The 18,834-nt window shown below is 41.0% G+C and overlaps 1 pseudogene; it reads left to right on the top strand.

Annotated features, from left to right (window-relative positions):
- The first annotated feature begins 28 nt into the window (after positions 1 to 28).
- LOC112860877 (eukaryotic translation initiation factor 3 subunit F pseudogene) lies at positions 29 to 9,616 on the top strand (annotated as a pseudogene).
- The last annotated feature ends 9,218 nt before the right edge of the window (positions 9,617 to 18,834 follow it).

Below are 18,834 nucleotides of genomic sequence, written 5' to 3'. Positions count from 1 at the left end.
TGAGGCTGGGGGAGGTAGCTGGGAGATAATGGCTAGTGAGACCACACTGAACAGATTCAATAATAAACATCAGGATGGGCCCAACCCCAGGGTACTAGGCAAGTTCCCCCAGGTGTGAAAGAGAAGATGGACAGATGGGCTTCTGGAAACTGCCCCTATCACCACATAATGGACTAGTTCATCTCAGTATCTGAGTCTCCCTCGCTCAGACATTCAGCTGGACACAGAGAAATGGGTGGGCCCTAAAAAGGACTGCTGGCTGCTCCTCCCTGCCCCCCCCCCCCCCCCCACCATTTGGACGGATCCACGCCAGGCGTAATAACCAAGCAGACTGATTTCAGACAGGTAAAAAATCCCCAGATGGGTTACACAGTCAGATGGGCCCCCAATCAGGACAAATACATAACCATACACCTAGACAGCCAGATTTCAGAGGACAGTCCACAGCCGGTTGGATGGACCTCCAGTCAGATTAATAAACTAACACCTTGACAGATCACACCCAGCAAGAGAAACCATCAAAAAGACCCCTCTCCCAGATAGGCAGCTAGCCAGATACCAGTCAGATGGACCTCTAGGTGGACAGACTCCCAGACAGACATAAGCAAATCCTTAGCTGAACAGACACACAGACATCCTCTCAGCTAGACAGACCCACCACCAAGTGGGCAGACAGACCTAGTCAAACAGACTCCCAAGTAACCAGATGGACTCCTAGCCAGCCAGATAGACCCTTGATTGCACAGACACCCCAACCAGCCAGACAGCCTTCCAACCAGGCAGATAGGTGGACTTCTAGACAGGTGGTTAGTCCCCACCAACTCATCAATTCCACAAAGCCCACAATTTAGCAGACAGATTGATGCACCACCATCTGGGAAGACTGCCAGGTAGATCCCCAAGCAGTCAACAGGCCAGAAAAGTAGACGGACCCTCAGGTAAATAAGCATCCTAAGCTAGACAGATGGCCCACTGTCCAGACCATCTACCAGCTGGGTGTACGTTGCAAATCAGCGGGTCCTTTGAATAGGCTAGATCCCTGCTAGCCGATAGGGCCCCATTGGATGGATGAACTTCTAATTAGACACATGACAGATGACCCCAGCCAGACAGTGAGACACTATGCCCAGTCAGAGATAAACGGACCCCCAAGCCAAGCTGGACAGATAGAACCCAAACCAGAGGAACAGATGGACCCCCATCTGGAGAGATGAATGGACCCCCAACAAGTCAGACCCTATTTAGACAGATCCTAGTCAGACAGAAAGACCCCAAACCAGGCTGATTCTGAGCTGTTCACATAGACCCCTAGCCAGACAGACCCCCAGCCATTGAACTGGATGCCAGATGCACCAGTTTGGCACAAATCTATGGCTAGTGAGACAGACATCTAGCCTCACAGACAGATGGACTGACCCCAGACTGACAGATCAGTGTGTAGCCAGATCGGCTGATAAACCTCCAAGTAGATAGCTGGATAAATGAACTCCAGACAGACTGAATCTCAACTTCACAAGATCCTCAGGAAGACCCCTGGCTAGACACAACCACAGACCCTCAGCCAGAAGGATTGCAGCCAGACAGATCTCCAACTAGGCAGGTAGACACTCTGTGAGCCAGAGAGATCTCCAGCTGGACAGACAAAAATGAGCCACCCAGACAAAACAAACAGTCCTTCATCAAGATAGATTTTAAACCAGACAACCCCAGGTGGACAGAAAGACAAGAGTAAATTTATACTTGATGCTCCTAAACCCTGATCTTGCTCTGTGAACCTCTCTCCCCATGTTATCTTCCTAACAATGTCTAGTTCATCCAGGTGGATTCCCAGCCACTCTTCCCCAGCACAGTGCCCTCCCAAGGCTATTGGAAAGTATCCTGTGTCTGTGATGAGCATGGGCCACTGAGCCCTTCACCTGCCACCTGCCACCTGCCCAGCCACACCCACACCCCTCACACAGTTACTGTGAGAATTCAGTAAAAGAGGGAATATAAAGATTTAGTTCAGGAGCTTATGCTTGATAAATGTTAGACTATAATCATGTCTGGGCCCCTGTATTCAATATTGGTTCTAAGACAAGTCATTTGCCCTTTGAGTGTTGGTAAAAGGAAGTGAAACTTGCCTTGGTGCTTGTTGGCATTGGACTTAATTTGTCAAGTGCTGTAAGGTCTCTGTACAAGATGCAGTGAACCAGCAGAAACCAGGAATTTGCAGAGAAACCTAGGGATTCTCCAGTTTAATGGGGAACGGGAGGCCAGCATCACCTGGAGTCCAAACTGTCAGGCAGAAATTGGAGCTGACCTTTATGGAAAGAGGCAGGAAGGGAGACCCAAGGCTGCTGGTAAAAGAGGAAAGTTGAGGTGTCATTTAGAGTATAAACTGGCCTCACCAGCCTGTTCATTTGGCTCCAGAGACCAGAAGGGGAAAAGCAGCAGTATCTTGGAAGAGAAGCAGCCCATGGCAGAAGGAAGAGGCATATTTCCCTCCTCAGGGGAGGGAAATCCATGCCAATTAGAGTATTGGTCTCTGGGGTCTGTTTTGAGGCCAGTACCCACTCAGCCCAGTTTCCTGCCAGACACTATGACTATGGGGTACAGTAGACAGATGTAGGTAAGATTTTCTTATTGACTAAGTCTAAGGTTGAACTGTTTGCAATTCTTAGCTGCCCATTCAAGACTGAATGAAGGGTTTTCCTGCTTTGATTATCTGAGGAAGGTGATCAGCAACATAGAAAGTCTGTAGGCTTGCAAGGCAGAACATGCAGGAGAGTGTTGGGTGGGGCCATTTCCATATTTTATCTCATTTAATCTTTAAAATAATATTTATGAGTAAGTATGGCCACCGAGCCCATTTTGCAGATGCAGAGGAGACTCAGAGAAGATGGCTGTTAGTTTGAGATTCACACCTAGATTTAGGTCTCACTGTTTGGTGGTATAGAAATATAGGGCTCTGAGCTACAGAAGCCCTAAATCATTAAATGAATATAAATAGCTAGCACTGAGTGCTTGGTATGAACATGGCCTGAATGATTAATCTCCAGAGCAATCCATGCACACAGGTAAGTTTGTTATCCCCACTTTACAGAAGCCATGAATAACTGCAATGAACACAGCATCGTTTGATATGTCTTTAAGTTGGGCTGTATCATAGTGATTAATAGCTTGGATGCAATCACTTACTAGTGCTATGATTTTGAGCAAGTTTTCAGTTTCTCTCTGGTTCAGTGAGTTTCCTACTCTGTAAATGGAGGAAAATGTTACTTTTATCATAGGGCTACCACACGAATGCTTAATCAGAGCAAGAGTGAATCTAGATTTTTTGTAACACACATAGAAAAGGAGATTTCTTATTTTTTCATGGATTATTCCCAAAATAAAACAATTCTAGATAGTCCTAGTCTTGGTTAGGAGTTGGGCAGAAAAAATGGTTTACTCATCATAGGTTATTGAGCTAAGTAGTCGTTTAGGAAAAAAGTTTGAGGCATACATCATACCTTAGAGCAGTACAGATCCTAAATGTATCAGATTTAAATATAAAATATTAGGGACGCCTGGGTGACTCAGCCAGTCAAGTGTCCAACTCTTGATTTCAGCTCACAGTTCATGAGATCAAGCCCCAGATTGATTAGCGCAGAACCTACTTGGGAGTCTCTCTCTTCCTCTCTCTCTGCCCCTCCCCGAATCATGCTTTCTCTCTCTCAAAATAAACAAACATTAAAGTATATATATAATATATTTATATATATAAAATATTAAACCATAAGTATTAGAAGAAATTATGGGAAATTTTCCTTATAATCTTGGACTGCAGCAGTCCTCGCTAAGTATGGAAAGACAAATCAGAAGTCCAAAAGAAATGTAAATAAATTTTAATACTTAAAAATATTTCAACCTCACAAAAATTACCGTAAGCACAGTCAGAAAATTAATGACAAATGTGAAAAAAATTTACAACTGAGATCAAACAAAAGGCTAATTTTCTGACATATAAAAAGCTCCTAAGAACTAAGGCCCAAAGCTCAAAACAAACATAAGGTCAATATATGAATTATCTAGTAAGTGATAATTGTTTTATTTATTTTATGGCACATTTCTCTTATACAACTTGGTCCAGGGGACATAAATCCTTAGGAAAATATGAGAAAGATAAGTGTTTGTTAAGCCATACCAGCATTCAAATCAATTTCAGATGTTTTAATAATTGCAGACTGTCCAAACATAAACACAAAGTGCATTTGAAAAGTGATTTCAGTGGGATGCCATAGATTTCAAACATACCTACAGCTGTGTAACCTTGCTTTAAGGAAGACTTCTCCAAGAGATCTGTCCTGGGGCGCCTGGGTGGCTCAGTTGGTTAAGTGTCTGACTTTGGATCAGGTCATGATTTCATGGCTCATGAGTTTAAGCCCTGTGTCGGGCTCTGTGCTGACAGCCTGGATCCTGCTTCAGATTCTGTGTCTTCCTCTCCCTCAGTCCCTCCCCTGCTTCTGCATGTGCTCTCTCTCTCGCTCTCTCTCTCTCTCGCTCTCTCTCTCTCAAAAATAAACAAACATTAAAAAGAAAAAAGAGAGGTCTGTCTGTCTTTCTGTCTTTCTGTTTTGGGATTGACAACTGACAAGGTTAACAGGCTGACTGCCATGACCTCTCCAGCCCCAAGTGCTACTTCAAATACCAGAAATAAGAATTTGCATATTATTTCACTTAACTTACACTAGAGAACAAGACCCCAGTTTTAAAAACTTCTGTGTTCCCCCATGGGTTTAGCAGAGTTTTGGGTCAGTGAATATTTATTGAAATTAATAAGAAAGGAAGACTGTTGGTGAGAAAGAGCTCTAAAGTATAACTGTGCCTGCATTTGAACAGAGCCTCAATTGGGGTTAGACAGGGCAAATGCTCTTATATTGAATACTTAAACAGAAAGAACTCAAAATGCTTTCCGTGGGGCTTTGGCAAAGACCAAGGCTCTTGCTGTATATTTTCCATTATTCTGAATTGGAATGCATTACAATGTAAGTATTTTCTCCTCTGAGTTCATAAATACAGTTAGTAACTCCTGCAAAAGGGAGCAGCCACTTTTAAAGATGTCACTGAATGTAATGAAATTTAGTCAGAAGCAAATTAACTGGATGCCTTCCAAAAGTACATAAAAAGATATCAAGACTTTTACCTGCAAAAAGTAAGCGGGGGGGGGGGGGGGGGGGGGTGGGTATGGGAGCCTGGGTGGCGCCTGGGAGGATCTGACTTCGGCTCAGGCCATGATCTCCTGGTCAGTGAGTTGAAGCCCCACCTCAGGCTCTATGCTGACAGCTCAGAGCCTGGAACCTGCTTCAGACTGTGTGTGTCTCTCTCTCTCTGCCCCTCCCCCGCTCACACTCTGTTCTGTCTCTCAAAAATGAGTAAACATTTAAAAAAATGTAAAGAGTAGGGTTCATTATCCTAGTAGTATGTTAAATGTATTAATTCATTTAATACTCCCAAAGAGGTTAAATACTATTTTATCCCTATTTCATAGATTTAAAAAACTTAGGTGGAGAAGTTAAGCAATCCAAGGACACACAGCTAGAAAATAGCAGAGATGTGTTTCAAATCTAGGCATTCTGGTTCAAAAAAAAAAAAAAAAAAGTTAGCCATACCTAAAAGCCCAGAGTTGAACTTTCTCCACCCTGACCTTCCTTAAATAGGTCAGGGGCCCCATGAGAATGTGGGATCAGCTGTTCTACAGCTATCAGGAAATGTTTCAGATTTGCATTGTCATTTGTATAGTGGATGCTTTTATAGCAACATAAAAAATATCAACAGTGTGATATTGTGACTTACAGTAAATATATATTTTGGGCTTCATCTACCAGCCCCTGGCTTCCAGCTCCTAAAACCTTTGGAATTTCCTAAGCAATAAAAGCAACAGGAGCATCTTTTGTAATAATATTTGACCTTTGGCCCTCAATTCCAGAAATTTCTTCAGAGCCAAAAAGTGAAATGGGTGTCATGTTATTCATAATAAGGCCTTCTACCATACTTGAGTTTATGTTAATTAAATGACTTTTGGAAAGCCTCTAAGTAACTAAGTTTGGAAGCTGGTTGCCAGGGAAACCAACCATATGATTAAAGGGTTGGAACACTCAGCCCCACCCCTGACCTGCAGTGAGGTGAGGTGAGGTGGTACCTGGAGATTATTAAATCCAGTCACCAATGGCCAGTAATTTAATCAGCCATGCCTACGCAATGAACCTCCAAAAACATCCCTCAACTGCCAGTTTGGACAGCTTCCAGGCTCGTAGACCAGCATGCATCCACATTCTGGGATGGTGACACACCCTAAACGCCATAGGGACAGAAAGTCCTACATTTGGGACTATTCTGGACCTCACTGTATGTATCTCTTCATTTGGTTGTTCATTCATATACTTTGTAATAAATCCTTAAACTAGTAAGTAAATTGTTATTCCTGAGTTATGTGAGCTACTCTACCGAATTAATGAAACCTAAGGAGGGGGTTGTGGGAACCTCCAATTTATAGCCAGTCAGCACAGGTAACAATGTAGACTTGAAATTGGCATCTCAAGGGGGCTCTCGAGAAGATGGTGGCATAGGAGGACGCTGGGTTCACCCTGTCCTGCTGATCACTTAGATGCCACCCACCTCTGCCTAAATAACCCAGAAAACCGCCAGAAGACTAGCAGAACGGACTGTCTGGAGCCAAGCGTAGAGGCCCACGGAAGAGGGTAGGAAGGGTGGAGAGGCAGTGTGGGACTGGCGGGAGGGAGCTGGGGTGGTGGAGGGGCAGCCCCTCTGGCAAGGCAGAGCCCCTGAGTCTGACTTGCAAAAGCGGAGGGGCCGGACTGCGTGAGTTCTGACAGCCAGCAGGACTTAACATCTGGAATGTTAAAAGTCAACAGCTCTGCTCCAAGAGCGGGAGGGCGAGAGGACACTGGGAGGGAGAGGTGTGGAGCCCTGGAGGACAGAACTCAGCTCGGTGGGGGAACAAAGGCTCTGGCCAGCGCCATCTCCCTCTCCCATCCCCCAGCCGAAGTCCCAAAGGGAACCAGTTCCCCTCACGAACTTGCTTGCACCACGCAAACACCCAACACTGTGCTTCTGTGGGTCCATCCTTCCAACAGGTCTACCTGCCTCCCTCCCAGTGCTGCAGGGCCCCTCCTGCTGGGGACCACCAAGGGCAAAGCGAGCTAAGCCTGCCCCTCCCACCCCTGTGCACTTTGCGGATCCACCCCAGCTAATATGCCAGATCCCATCAAAGCAGCACCACAAGCCTGGCAGTGTGCAAGTAGCCCAGACAGGGGCCACACCACTCCACAGTGAATCCTGCCCCTGGGACAGGGGAAGATAAGGTACACACCAGTCTGACTGTGGCCCCAGCGGTGGGCTGGAGACAGACATTGGGTCTGACTGCGGCCCCGCCCGCAAACACAAGTTACTCCAGACAGCACAGGGGAAGAGCCCTGCAGTTCCGCACCATTCCAGGGACTATCCAAAATGACGAAATGGAAGAATTCTCCTCAAAAGAAACTCCAGGAAGTAGCGACAGCTAACAAATTGATCAAAAAACGATTTAAGCAATATAACGGAACAAGAATTTAGAATAATAGTCGTAAAATTAATCGCTGGGCTTCAAAAAAGTATAGAGGACTTTCGGAATTCACTAAGAACATGTATGAATCATATAAGAAAGCCCAAATGAGCTCATCCTAGCCTGGGATTCTTCAGGCCATGACATTACAGAGGACTCTATGCTGATCCATGAGTACTACACGGGGAAGCCCCCATCCCCATTCACCTCATTATGGACATGAGCCTTGAGATTGGCTGTGTGAGCATCCAGGCCTATTTCAGCACTTTAATGGTGTCCCTGGGAAGACCAAGGGGGTGATGTTCATACCTCTATTAGTGAAATATGCACATTATGACTAAACACATTGAGTTGAGCTGATCATGGAGTCCTGTTTTAGCCCCAACCAGGTGATCAGACTCTCAAGCGACTTTCAGCAAGTAGGAGGGACATCGGCTTGCATATAGGATGCCCTGAGCACAGTGTTGCAGTATGCAGAGGATGTGCTGTCTGGAAAGGTATCAGCTGACAATACTGTGGGCCACTTCTTGATGAGTCTGGTTAACTAAGTACCCAGGATAATTCCCGATAACTTTGAGACCATGCTCAATAGCAACATCAATGACCTGTTGATGGTGACCTACCTGACCACTCTCACACGGTCACAGATTGTCCTCAGTGAGAAACTTGTAAACCTTCAAATGGGCCCTAAGTAGTACTCCTGCCAGGCTTGGCCACCCTAGGACCAGAATGGAGTGAAACAGGATGGTTTCCTCGTGGTTTGAGTCAGACTGAGTCAGTCAACTACTTGTGACTCTAAATAAACATAGCCTACCTTTGGAGAGAGAGAGAGAGAGAGAGAGAGAGAGAGAGAGAGAGAGAGAGAGAGAGAGACTAGAATATAAAGGATTCAGCCCTAGAACTCTGCCAAATGGCAGGGGAGCAGCTGAAACTCACTCTGGATCAGAGGGACTAAGGAGTTCCATGATTACCATTTTCCCTCCACCATGACAGCATGGACAGGAGCAGGGTTTGGGCATCCTAGCTGGTCTACTGCCTCAGTGGGCCCCAGGCTCCTAGCCCATACCAACCATAGCCATCCTACCAAGGCAGTCCCAGCATGGCACATACTAGAAAAATCCCTGGCATGGTGCATACTGGAACACATACTGAAACAGCTCCAGCCATCTTGCCTAGGTAACACAGGTACAAACCTCAGTATACCTTCAGCACAGAGAGCTTAGGACTGTCCCAGCCATGTCCACATCAGCTTCAGCTGTTCTACCAAGATGCCCTCTGAATGAAGAGGGCAAGGGTTTTAAAAAACAAGGATAGGTTAAGGGATCTCTTGGATAATATCACACAAACAAATATTCACATTATAGGTGTCCCAGAAAAAAGAAGAGAGAAAGGGGCAAAAAAATATTTGAAGAAATAGTACTTGAAAGCTTCCTTAGCCCGGGGAAGTAAACAGACATCAAGGTTCAGGAAGCACAGAGAGTTTCAAATAAGATGAACCCAAGGATTTCCACACCATGACACATAACAATGAAAATGTGAAAGATTAAAGATAAGGAGAGGATTTTAGAAGAAACAAGAGAGAAGCAACTACTTATTTATGAGGGAAACCTTATAAGACTAAAGCTGATTTTTCAGCTGAAATTTTGCAGGCATTATATATTCAAAATGCTGAAAGAAAAAAACCTACAACCAAGAAGACTCTACCTTGCAAGGTAGAATTAAGAATCAAAAGAGAGAAGAAAAGTTTCCCAGACAAACAAAAGTTAAAGGAATTACCACTAAACCAAGCTTACAAGAAATGTTAAATGGAATTCTCTAAGTGGAAAGAACAGGCCATAATTAGAAGAAAATTATGAAAGGAAATAATTTCATGAGTAAAAGCTAACATACAGAAAAGGTAGTAAAGCAATCACTTATGAAGCTAGTATTAAGGTTACAAGATGAAAGTAGTAAAATCATTTATATCTAAAAAATTAGTTAAGGGGACCCACAAAATAAAATGATGTAAAATATGATAACATATACATAAGATGTGGAGGAGAGCAAAAAAGACTTCTTTTAGAATGAGTTTGGGGGTGTGTCTGGGTGGCTCATTCGATTGGATGTTTGGCTCTTGATCTCAGTTCAGGTCTTGATCTCAGGTTTGTGAGTTCAAGCCCCTCATAGGGCTCCATGGTGTGAAACCCATTTTTATTTATTTATTTATTTATTTATTTATTTATTTATTTATTTAATTTATTTAATTTTTTAAATTTTATCTTTGAAGCCTACTTAAAAAAAAAAGTTAGAATGAGTTTGAACTTAAGTGACCATCAACTTAATATAGACTGCTATATACTAAGGACATTACATATAGACCATATGGTCACCACAAAACAAAATCATATAATAGATAGCAAAAAATAAATAGAAAGAAAGCCAAGCATTACATTTAAAAAGTCATCAATCACAAGGAAAGAGAGCAGGAGAAGAAGGAAAAAACAAATAAGAACTACAAAAACAACCAGAAAACAATTCAATAAATAGCAATAAGTACATACTATCAATAATTAATTTAAATTTACATGGTCTAAATGCTCTAATCAAAAGACATAAGGTAATAGACTAGATTAAAATAAAAACATAAGACCCATCCATATGCTGCCTACAAGGGACTCATTTCAGACATAAAGACAAGTATAGACAGAAAATGAAAGGATGGAAAAAGATATTCCTTGCAAATGGAAGTGAAAAAAAAAGAAAATATTGGTAGCAATATTTGATCAGACAAAATTGACTTTAAAACAAAGACTGTAACAAGAGAAAGGGCACTACATAATGACAAAGAGGTGAATCTAGCAAAAGGATATAACAATTGTAAATATCTATGCACCCAAAATGGGAACACCCCTAAATAATATAAATCAAATATTAACAGATATAAAAAGAGAAATTGACAGTTATACAATAATACCAGGGGATTTTAACACCCCACTTAAATCAATGGATAGATCATCCAGACAGAAAATGAATAAGGAAACAGTGCCTCTCAACAAAACATTAGACCAGATGGACCTAGCAGGTAATACAGAACATTCCATCCCAAAACAGCAAAATATAATTTTTTCAAGTGCACATGGAACATTTTGCAGAATAGATTACATGTTAGGCCACAAAACAAGTCTCAATAAATTTAAGAAAGTTGAAATTATATTAAGTATTTTTTTCCAACCACAATGCTTTTTTGTGTGACTCTATATCCTTGTTTATTATTTTAATTTTTAAATATAATTTATTGTCAAATTAGCTAACATAAGTGTATACAGTGTGCTCTTGGCTTCAGGAGTAGATTCATGTGATACATCACTTACATGAGCCACACCCAGTGCTCATCCCAACCAACCACAATGCTTTGAAACTAGAAATCAATTACAAGATAAACACTGGAAAAAACACAAACGTGGAGGCTAAACAACATGCTATGAAACAACCAATGAGTAAACAAAGAAATTAAAGAAGAAATTTAAAAAAATACATGGAGACAAATGAAAATGAAAACATAACAGTCCAAAATCTTTGGGACACAGTGAAAGTAGTGCTAAGAGTGAAATATATAATGACAAAATCCTACCTCAAGAAACAAGAAAATCTCAAGTAAATAATCTAACCATATACCTAAAGAAACTAGAAAAGAAGAACAAAACAAAGCTCAAAGTTAGTAAAGGAAGGAAATAATTAAATAACGAAGACCAGAGCAGAAATAAATGAAAAAAAAAAAAAAAACTAAAAGAAAAAAAAAAGAAAGAAAGGGAAAGTAAAAGAAAAAAAAAGAATGAAACAAAGAGCTGGCTCTGTGAAAAGATAAACAAAATGATGAACCTTTAGCCGTACTCATAAAGAAAAAAGAAAAGACCCAAATAAATGAAATCAGAAATGAAAGAGGAGAGGGAGAGGAGTTAAGGTGGTGGAGAAGTATGAAGACCCTGGGCTTTTCTTGTCCCTCAAGCAAAGTAGTATTGAGGTCAGATCACCTAGAATACCCAGGAAATCCATCTACAGACTGGCAGAAGGATCTCCACAGTTGGAGGGAGACAGCATGGCAGGTAGAGGTACACGGATGTGAATTGGGAGAGAGAAAAACAGCTGTACTGTGGAGGGGAGAGAACCCATTCCATAGAGAGGCAAAAGGAAGAGAAAGAGAGAGGGGTTGAGAGAGTGCAGCGTTGGGTTCACCCAAGAGGAAAACCTCTCCAGACCACGGACTGGGGAGCAAGAGGTACTGAGTGTCACGTTGCAAACAACGTTTGGAGTTCAAATTCTGAGCTTTTCGAAGTGTGAGACTTTGGAGTGAAGCTGTGGCATGCACTCCAGGGGAGAAGGAGGACACTGGCCCCAGAGTGCATAGCACTCCCTTCCTGGAGTACCTTTGGAAGTGGTTATACTGCCTCTCCAAGGCCAAAAGACCCTGCAGGCACCAGCCAAAGGCCTTTCATCTGCAGGGGACAGAGGGGCATGCAGAGGGCAGATAACCTGGTTTCTGCTTTTTGCTGTGCTACACCATAGATTCCGTGCACTGCACAGGCATGGGATCATTTTTCTTGGACAAAGGACATCAGACGCATTGTGGGGAGGCTCTACTCTGGAGCAGGGGGTGGGTCCAAATGGTGCCAGGTAAAGATTTCAAGTTTTGAATCCCAGCTCCATGCTGAATATGTGGACCAGGACACACTGACTGCCCTTGCTATTCTGTGAGGGCTTACTGAACAGAATGGGTGTGAGATCCTCTGTCCAAGGACAAGAGAGTAGGTGGAGCCATTTCCCCCCCTTACTACCAACATCATGGGACTTTAGAGAGCAACAGAGCAGCCTTCAGTGGAGGTGGGAACTGCTGACACCAAATCCCAAACCCCTGTGCCTGGCAACTGCGTATTTACTGGGGCAGGTCTGACTCTTAGCCAGTGCAGCAGACTTCTCCAGAAGATCAGCACAGGCAGCACCCTGCATGCACCAAGTCTACTACCATAGAGTGCTTCAAAGCATCACCTGCGGTTCTTGTGGAAATAGGACAAGGCTTAATTTTTTTCTTTTCTTCTACTTCTTTTTTTTCCCCTTTGAAACCAGGCTTACAGTTTTTTGTTTGTTCATTTCCTTTTCTCTTTTTTTTCCTTTTTTCTCTTTTTTTCCCTTTTCTCTTTTTTCTTTCTGTTCTGTTTTCTTTTCTTTTTCTTTCCCTTACTTTTTCTTTGGAATCAGGTTTATACCTGTTTTTTTTTTTTTTTTAATTGTCTGTTTAGGTTTTTTTTTCATTCCTTTCCTTATTTTTTTCTTTTTTTTTTTAGTGGGGAAATCAGGCCTTTTTTTCTAGGCTTATTTTAACAAACAAATTAAAACATACCTAATTAAAGTTCCAAATACTCCCCACTGCAAGCTTGGAGGAGCTCTGCAGAGGACTGACCAGTGGGAAAGAGCAGCCAAAACACAACAGCAAAGTGCACACAACATACACCAGAAACACTTTCCTGAAGTACCAGGCCCTGGGCAGTGTATGGCCCCTTTTAATATAGCAGTACTCTCAGATTCAGGAAACATAACAAGCTTTTAAAACACACAAAAGACAGAAACAGCCAAAATGATAAGACAGAGGAATTCTCCCCAAAAGAAAGGTCAAGAAGAAATCACAGCCAAGGATTTGCTCAAGACATACATAAGCAATATATCTGAACAAAAATTTACAACAGCAGTCATAAGAATACTAGCTGGGCTTGAGAAAGGCATAGAAGACACTAGAGAAACCTTTGCTGTAGAGATAAAAGACCTAAAAACTAGTCAGGCCGAAATAAAAAAAAAAAAAGCTATCACTGAAATGCAAAGCTTACTGGATATACAGTCACAACAAGGATTGAAGAAGCAGAGAAGAGAATGGGTGATAGAACATAAAATTATGGAAAATAATGAAGCTGAAAAGAAGGCGGAACAAAAACTATTAGATCATGAAGGTAGAACCCAGCTATTACATAAAGCACAATAATATCTACAGCATAAGAGTCCCAGAGGAAGAGCTGGGAAAAGAAGCAGGTTTATTTGAACCTCCTTAATCTGTGGAAGGAAAAAAGCATTGAAGTCCAAGAATTACAGGGAAATCCCCTCAAAAGCAACAAAAGCAGGTCTACACCAAAACATATCACAGGAAACCTTACAAAACACAAAGATAAAGAGAATTCTGAAAGCAGCTAGGGACAAAATGTCCTTAACCAACAAGAGTAGAGTAGACATATGGTCAGCAGTAGACCTGTCCACTGAAACTTGGCAGGCCAGAAGGGATTGCCAGGAAATATTCAATGTTCTGAAAAGGAAAAATATGCAGACAAGAATTCTTTATCCAACAAGGCTGCCATTCAGAATAGAAGGAGAGGTAAAGAGTTTCCCAGACAAACAAAAACTAAGGGAATTTGTGAACACTAAACCAGGCCTGAAAGAAATTTTCAGGGGAACTCTTTGAGTGAAGAAAAAATTAAAAAAAGACCAAAGCAACAAAGACTATAAAGGGCCAGAGAGCATCACCAGAAACACCAACTCTATAGGTTAACACAATGGCACCAAATTCATATCTTTCACTAATAACTCTGAATGTAAATGGAATAAAAGCTCTAATCAAAAGACATAGGGTATCACAATGGATAAAAAAAAGCAATACCCATCTATAGTATACCTAAAAAAGACTCACTTTAGACCTAAAGAGACCTGCAGATATAAAGTGAAGGGATGGAGAACCATCTATCATGCTGATAGACATAAAAAGAAAGCCAGAGTAACCATACTTACATTAGAAAACTAGATTTTGAAACAAAGATTTTAACAAGAAGGGCATTACATCATAATTGAGGGGTCTATCCATCAAGAAGATCTGACAATTGTAAATATTTATGCCCCCAACTTGGCAGAACTAAATATATAAATCAATTAGTAACAAACATAAAGAACCTCATTCATCATAATACCAGAGTATTAGGGGACTTTTAACACCCACTTACAACAAGGAATGGATCATCTGAGCAGAAAATCAAGGAAACAATGACTTTGAATCACACACTGGAATAGATGGACTTAGTAGATATATTCAAAACATTTCATCCTAAAGCAGCAGAATACACATTCTTCTCAAGAGCACATGGAACATTCTCCAGAATAGATCACATATTGGGTTACAAATCAGCCCTTATCAAATACAAAAAGACCAAGATCATACCATTCATATTTTCAGATCATAACACTATGAAACTTGAAGTCCACAAGAAAACATTTGGGAAGTCCACAAATACATGGAGGTTAAAGAACATCCTACTAAATAATGAATTGGTTACCCAGGAAATTAAAGAAATTTTTAAAAATACATGGAAGCAAATGAAAATGAAAACACGACAGTCTAAACCCTTTGGGATGCAGCAAAGGCAATCCTAAGACAGAAATATATTGTATAATTTTTTTTAATGTTTGTTTATTTTTCAGAAAGAGAGAGAGAGCCAGAGCATGAGTGGGGTAGGGGCAGAGAGAGAGGCAGACACAAAATCTGAAGCAGACTATCAGCACAGAATCCAGCACAGGGCTCGAATTCGTGAACAACGAGACCATGACCTGAGCTGAAGTCAGATGCTTAACAGACTGAGCCACCTGGGCATCCCAAGGGAATATATTGTAATTCAGGACTATCTCAAGAAGCAAGAAAGATCCCAAATACACAACCTAACCTTACGCATAAAGGAGCTAGATAAGGAACAGCAAACAAAGCATAAAGCCAGCAGAAGAAGGGAAATAATAAAGATTAGAGCAGGAAAAAAAATGATATATAAACAAAAAAAAGTAGAAGATATCAGTTAAACTAAGAGCTGGTTCTTTGAAAGAATGAACAAAATTGATAACCCCCTAGCCAGACTTACCAAAGAGTGAAGAAAAAGGACCCAAAGAGATAAAATCATGAATGAAAGAGGAGAGATCATAATCAACATGACAGATATACAAACAATTATAAGAGAATACTATGAAAAATTATATGCCAACAAACTAGGCAATATGGAAGAAATGGACAAATTCCTAGAAACTCACAATCTACCAAAATTGAAACTGGGAGAAATAGAAAATTTGAACAAACTCCATAACTGGCAAAGAAATTGAATCAGTAGTCAAAAATCGCCCAAGAAACCAGAGTCCTGGGCCAGATGACTTCCCAGGGGAATTCTACCAGACATTTAAAGAAGACTTAATACCTATTCTCAAACTGTTCCAAAAAACAGAAATAGAAGGAAAACTTCCAAACTCATTCTACAAAGCCAGATTTGCCTTGGTTCCAAAACCAGGCAAAGACCCCACTTTAAAAAGAATTACAGGCCAATATCCCTGATGAACATGGGTGCAGAATTTCTCAACAAGATCTCAAGATCTCAAGATCTCAAGCAAATCAAATTCAACAGTACATTAAAAGAATTATGTTAATGTACTGTTTGCCTCCCTCTCTGTTTTTATATTATTGTTCCTTCACTTACTCTATGTTCACCTGTTGAATTTCTCAAATTCCACATACGAGTTAAATCATATGATATTTGTCTTTCTCTGACTGACTTATTTCACTTAGCATACCTCCAGTTCCACCCACGTTGTTGCAAATGGCAAGATTTCATTTTTTTCATCACTGAGTAGTATTACACTGTGTATGTGTGTGTGTGTGTGTGCATGTGCACGTGCGCGTGTGTGTATACCACATCTTTTTTATACATTCATCAGACAATTAACATTTTGGATCTTTCCATAATTTGGCTATTGTTGACAGCACTGCTATAAACATTGGGGTGCATGTGCCCCTTTGAAACAGAATTTTTGTATCCTTTGGATAAATTCCTAGTAGTGCAATTGATGGGTCATAAGGTAGTTCTATTTTTAATTTTTTGAGGAACTTCCATAATGGCTGCACCAGTTTGCATTCCTACCAACAGTGCAATAGGGTTCCCCTTTCTCCACATCCTTGTCAATATCTGTTGTTTGCCAAGTGGTTAATTTTAGCCTTTGTGACCAGTGAGAGGTGGTATTTCATTGTGGTCTTGATTTCTATTTCTCTGATGATGAGTGATGTTGAGCATCTTCTCCTATGTCTCTTAGCCATCTGGATGCTTCTTTGTAAAAATGTCTGTTCATGTCTTCTGCCCATTTCTTAACTGGGTTTTTTTGGGGGGGTGTTGAGTTTTATAAGTTCTTTATAAATTTTGGATACTAACCCTTTATCATATATGTCATTTGCAAAAATCTTCTCCCATTCCATAGGCTGCCTTTTAGTTTTGCTGATTGTTTCTTCCACTGTGTAGAAGCTTTTTATCTTGATGAAGTCCCAATAGTTCATGTTTGCTTTTGTTTCCCTTGCCTTTGGTGACATGCCTAGTAAGAAGTTGCCCCTGCTGAGGTCAAGGAATTTGCTACCTGTGTTTGACCTATTAGCTTTTTGAACTTCGATGTTTCACTCTTTCCCCAGGGAAGTTTTCAGCTATTATTTCTTTAAATAAATGTTCTGCTCTCTTCTCCCTCTCTTCTTCTTCTGGAATCCCAATTATTCAAATGTTTGCCTTTTTGATTGAGTCTCATTGATCACACAGGTTTTGTGGGGGAAGGCATTTGCTCATTCTTATCCTTTTTTTAAATTTACTTACTTATAGAAAGAGAGGGAAAGAGAGTATGATCAGGGGAGGAGCAGAGAAGGAGGGGGAGAGAGAGAATCCCAATCAGTTCCTGCACTGTCACGGTAGAGCCTGATGAGGGGCTCAATCTCATGAACCATGAGAATATGACCTGAGTCAAAAATCAAGAATCAGACACTTAACCGACTGAGTCACCCAGGCACCCCTCATCCTTATTCTTTTCTCTTCTTTTTCTTGTGTGTTATTTCAAAATTTCTTCTTCCAAGTCACTTATTCTATCTTCCATCTGCTCTACTCTACCTCAGAGGCTCTCTACTGCATTCTTCATCTCATTCATTGAATTCTTCAGCCTCAGGATTTCTGTTTGGTTTTTTAATGGTTATTTAATCTCTTTTGTAAAGAGTTCATTTTGTTCATGTATCTTTTTCCTAATCTCATTGCGCTGTATTTCTTTTTTTTAGGTTAATCATTTAATGTATTAACATTTTCACTTCTAAACATACAATTTGCATATACAGGAAAAAATAGGTTCTGTGGGCACTAGAGAACATGAGAGGAAAGCAATCAGAAAATCAATTCTGGGGGAGGTGGGAAATAAAACTGCATTCTGTGGCTGTGTCTATATTAACTTGGGAAGGAGAAAGAAAAATGAAACAGGATCGTAACTGATGTAGAAAATAAACTTGGGCCGTTCATTTCAACTGTAGGAACTTCTTCTTATGATCCAGGTCTTGGGTCCAGGTCTGGCCTGTTTCAGGATGATCATCTGAAACACAGCCACTGGTCTTTCCCTTCTCTTTACAATCTAGGATCCTGAAGTTCACTCCAGTAACTAAAAAAACCAATCAGCCTGGCATGTGTGCAATGTCAGTGGCCAACTTCTTCCAGGCACATTATATTGAAGTACACATGAAAGTGAAACGCTTACTCAAACCTGAACAAGTTTCTTCCACCTCAACTAACTTCTTGATTTAGGATTACCTAAATTGAGGTGATTACAAAGCTGGCATCTACAGAAATTGGACCAAGGAAATGAAATCTCTCAGCCCATCTTTATACCTACTATGCATTTCCTATCAGCATCAAGTCACCGGCAACACTGAATTTCCAGGTTCAACTATGTCTGCCCAATAGGGCTGGCCAACAGAGTGCACACATGTGTGCCCAAGACTCAGTTCATACCTCTCCCTTCCGTCAGAGGGGAACTCTGCTTCCCAGGCATTTCAGTGACATAACTAAGTACTCTGTAGTTCCAATAACTCCAAGTTCAAAATTAATACCCTAATGCCACATTAAACACTGTTTAATATTTTGTTAGTAAAGTATACAGCTCTAATAATGACTATCATATAAACAAAGCCATTCTTACTCTACAGGATGTAAAATCATTAAAGCAACATTTTTTACCATCAAAACCAATATTGTCACACAGCACATCTGGCAATTTTCCAACATCTCAAATATCCCAAAGGATGATAGTCAAGTGCACATCCTTTCAACTAGAAACAGACTCTACAGTGTCAGTAAGTTCAGCAGAACTGCCCAGGAAAACAGACCTGACTGTGGTCACCATCAGGGTCATTTGGCATATGG

Source organism: Puma concolor, chromosome A1, assembly GCF_028749965.1.
Source record: "Puma concolor isolate L17-30 chromosome A1, mPumCon1.1.hap2, whole genome shotgun sequence".
In the NCBI taxonomy this organism is placed as follows: Eukaryota; Metazoa; Chordata; class Mammalia; order Carnivora; family Felidae; genus Puma; species Puma concolor.
Note: the sequence above shows the minus strand (reverse complement) of the source record. Positions and strands in the feature narration are given on the sequence as shown.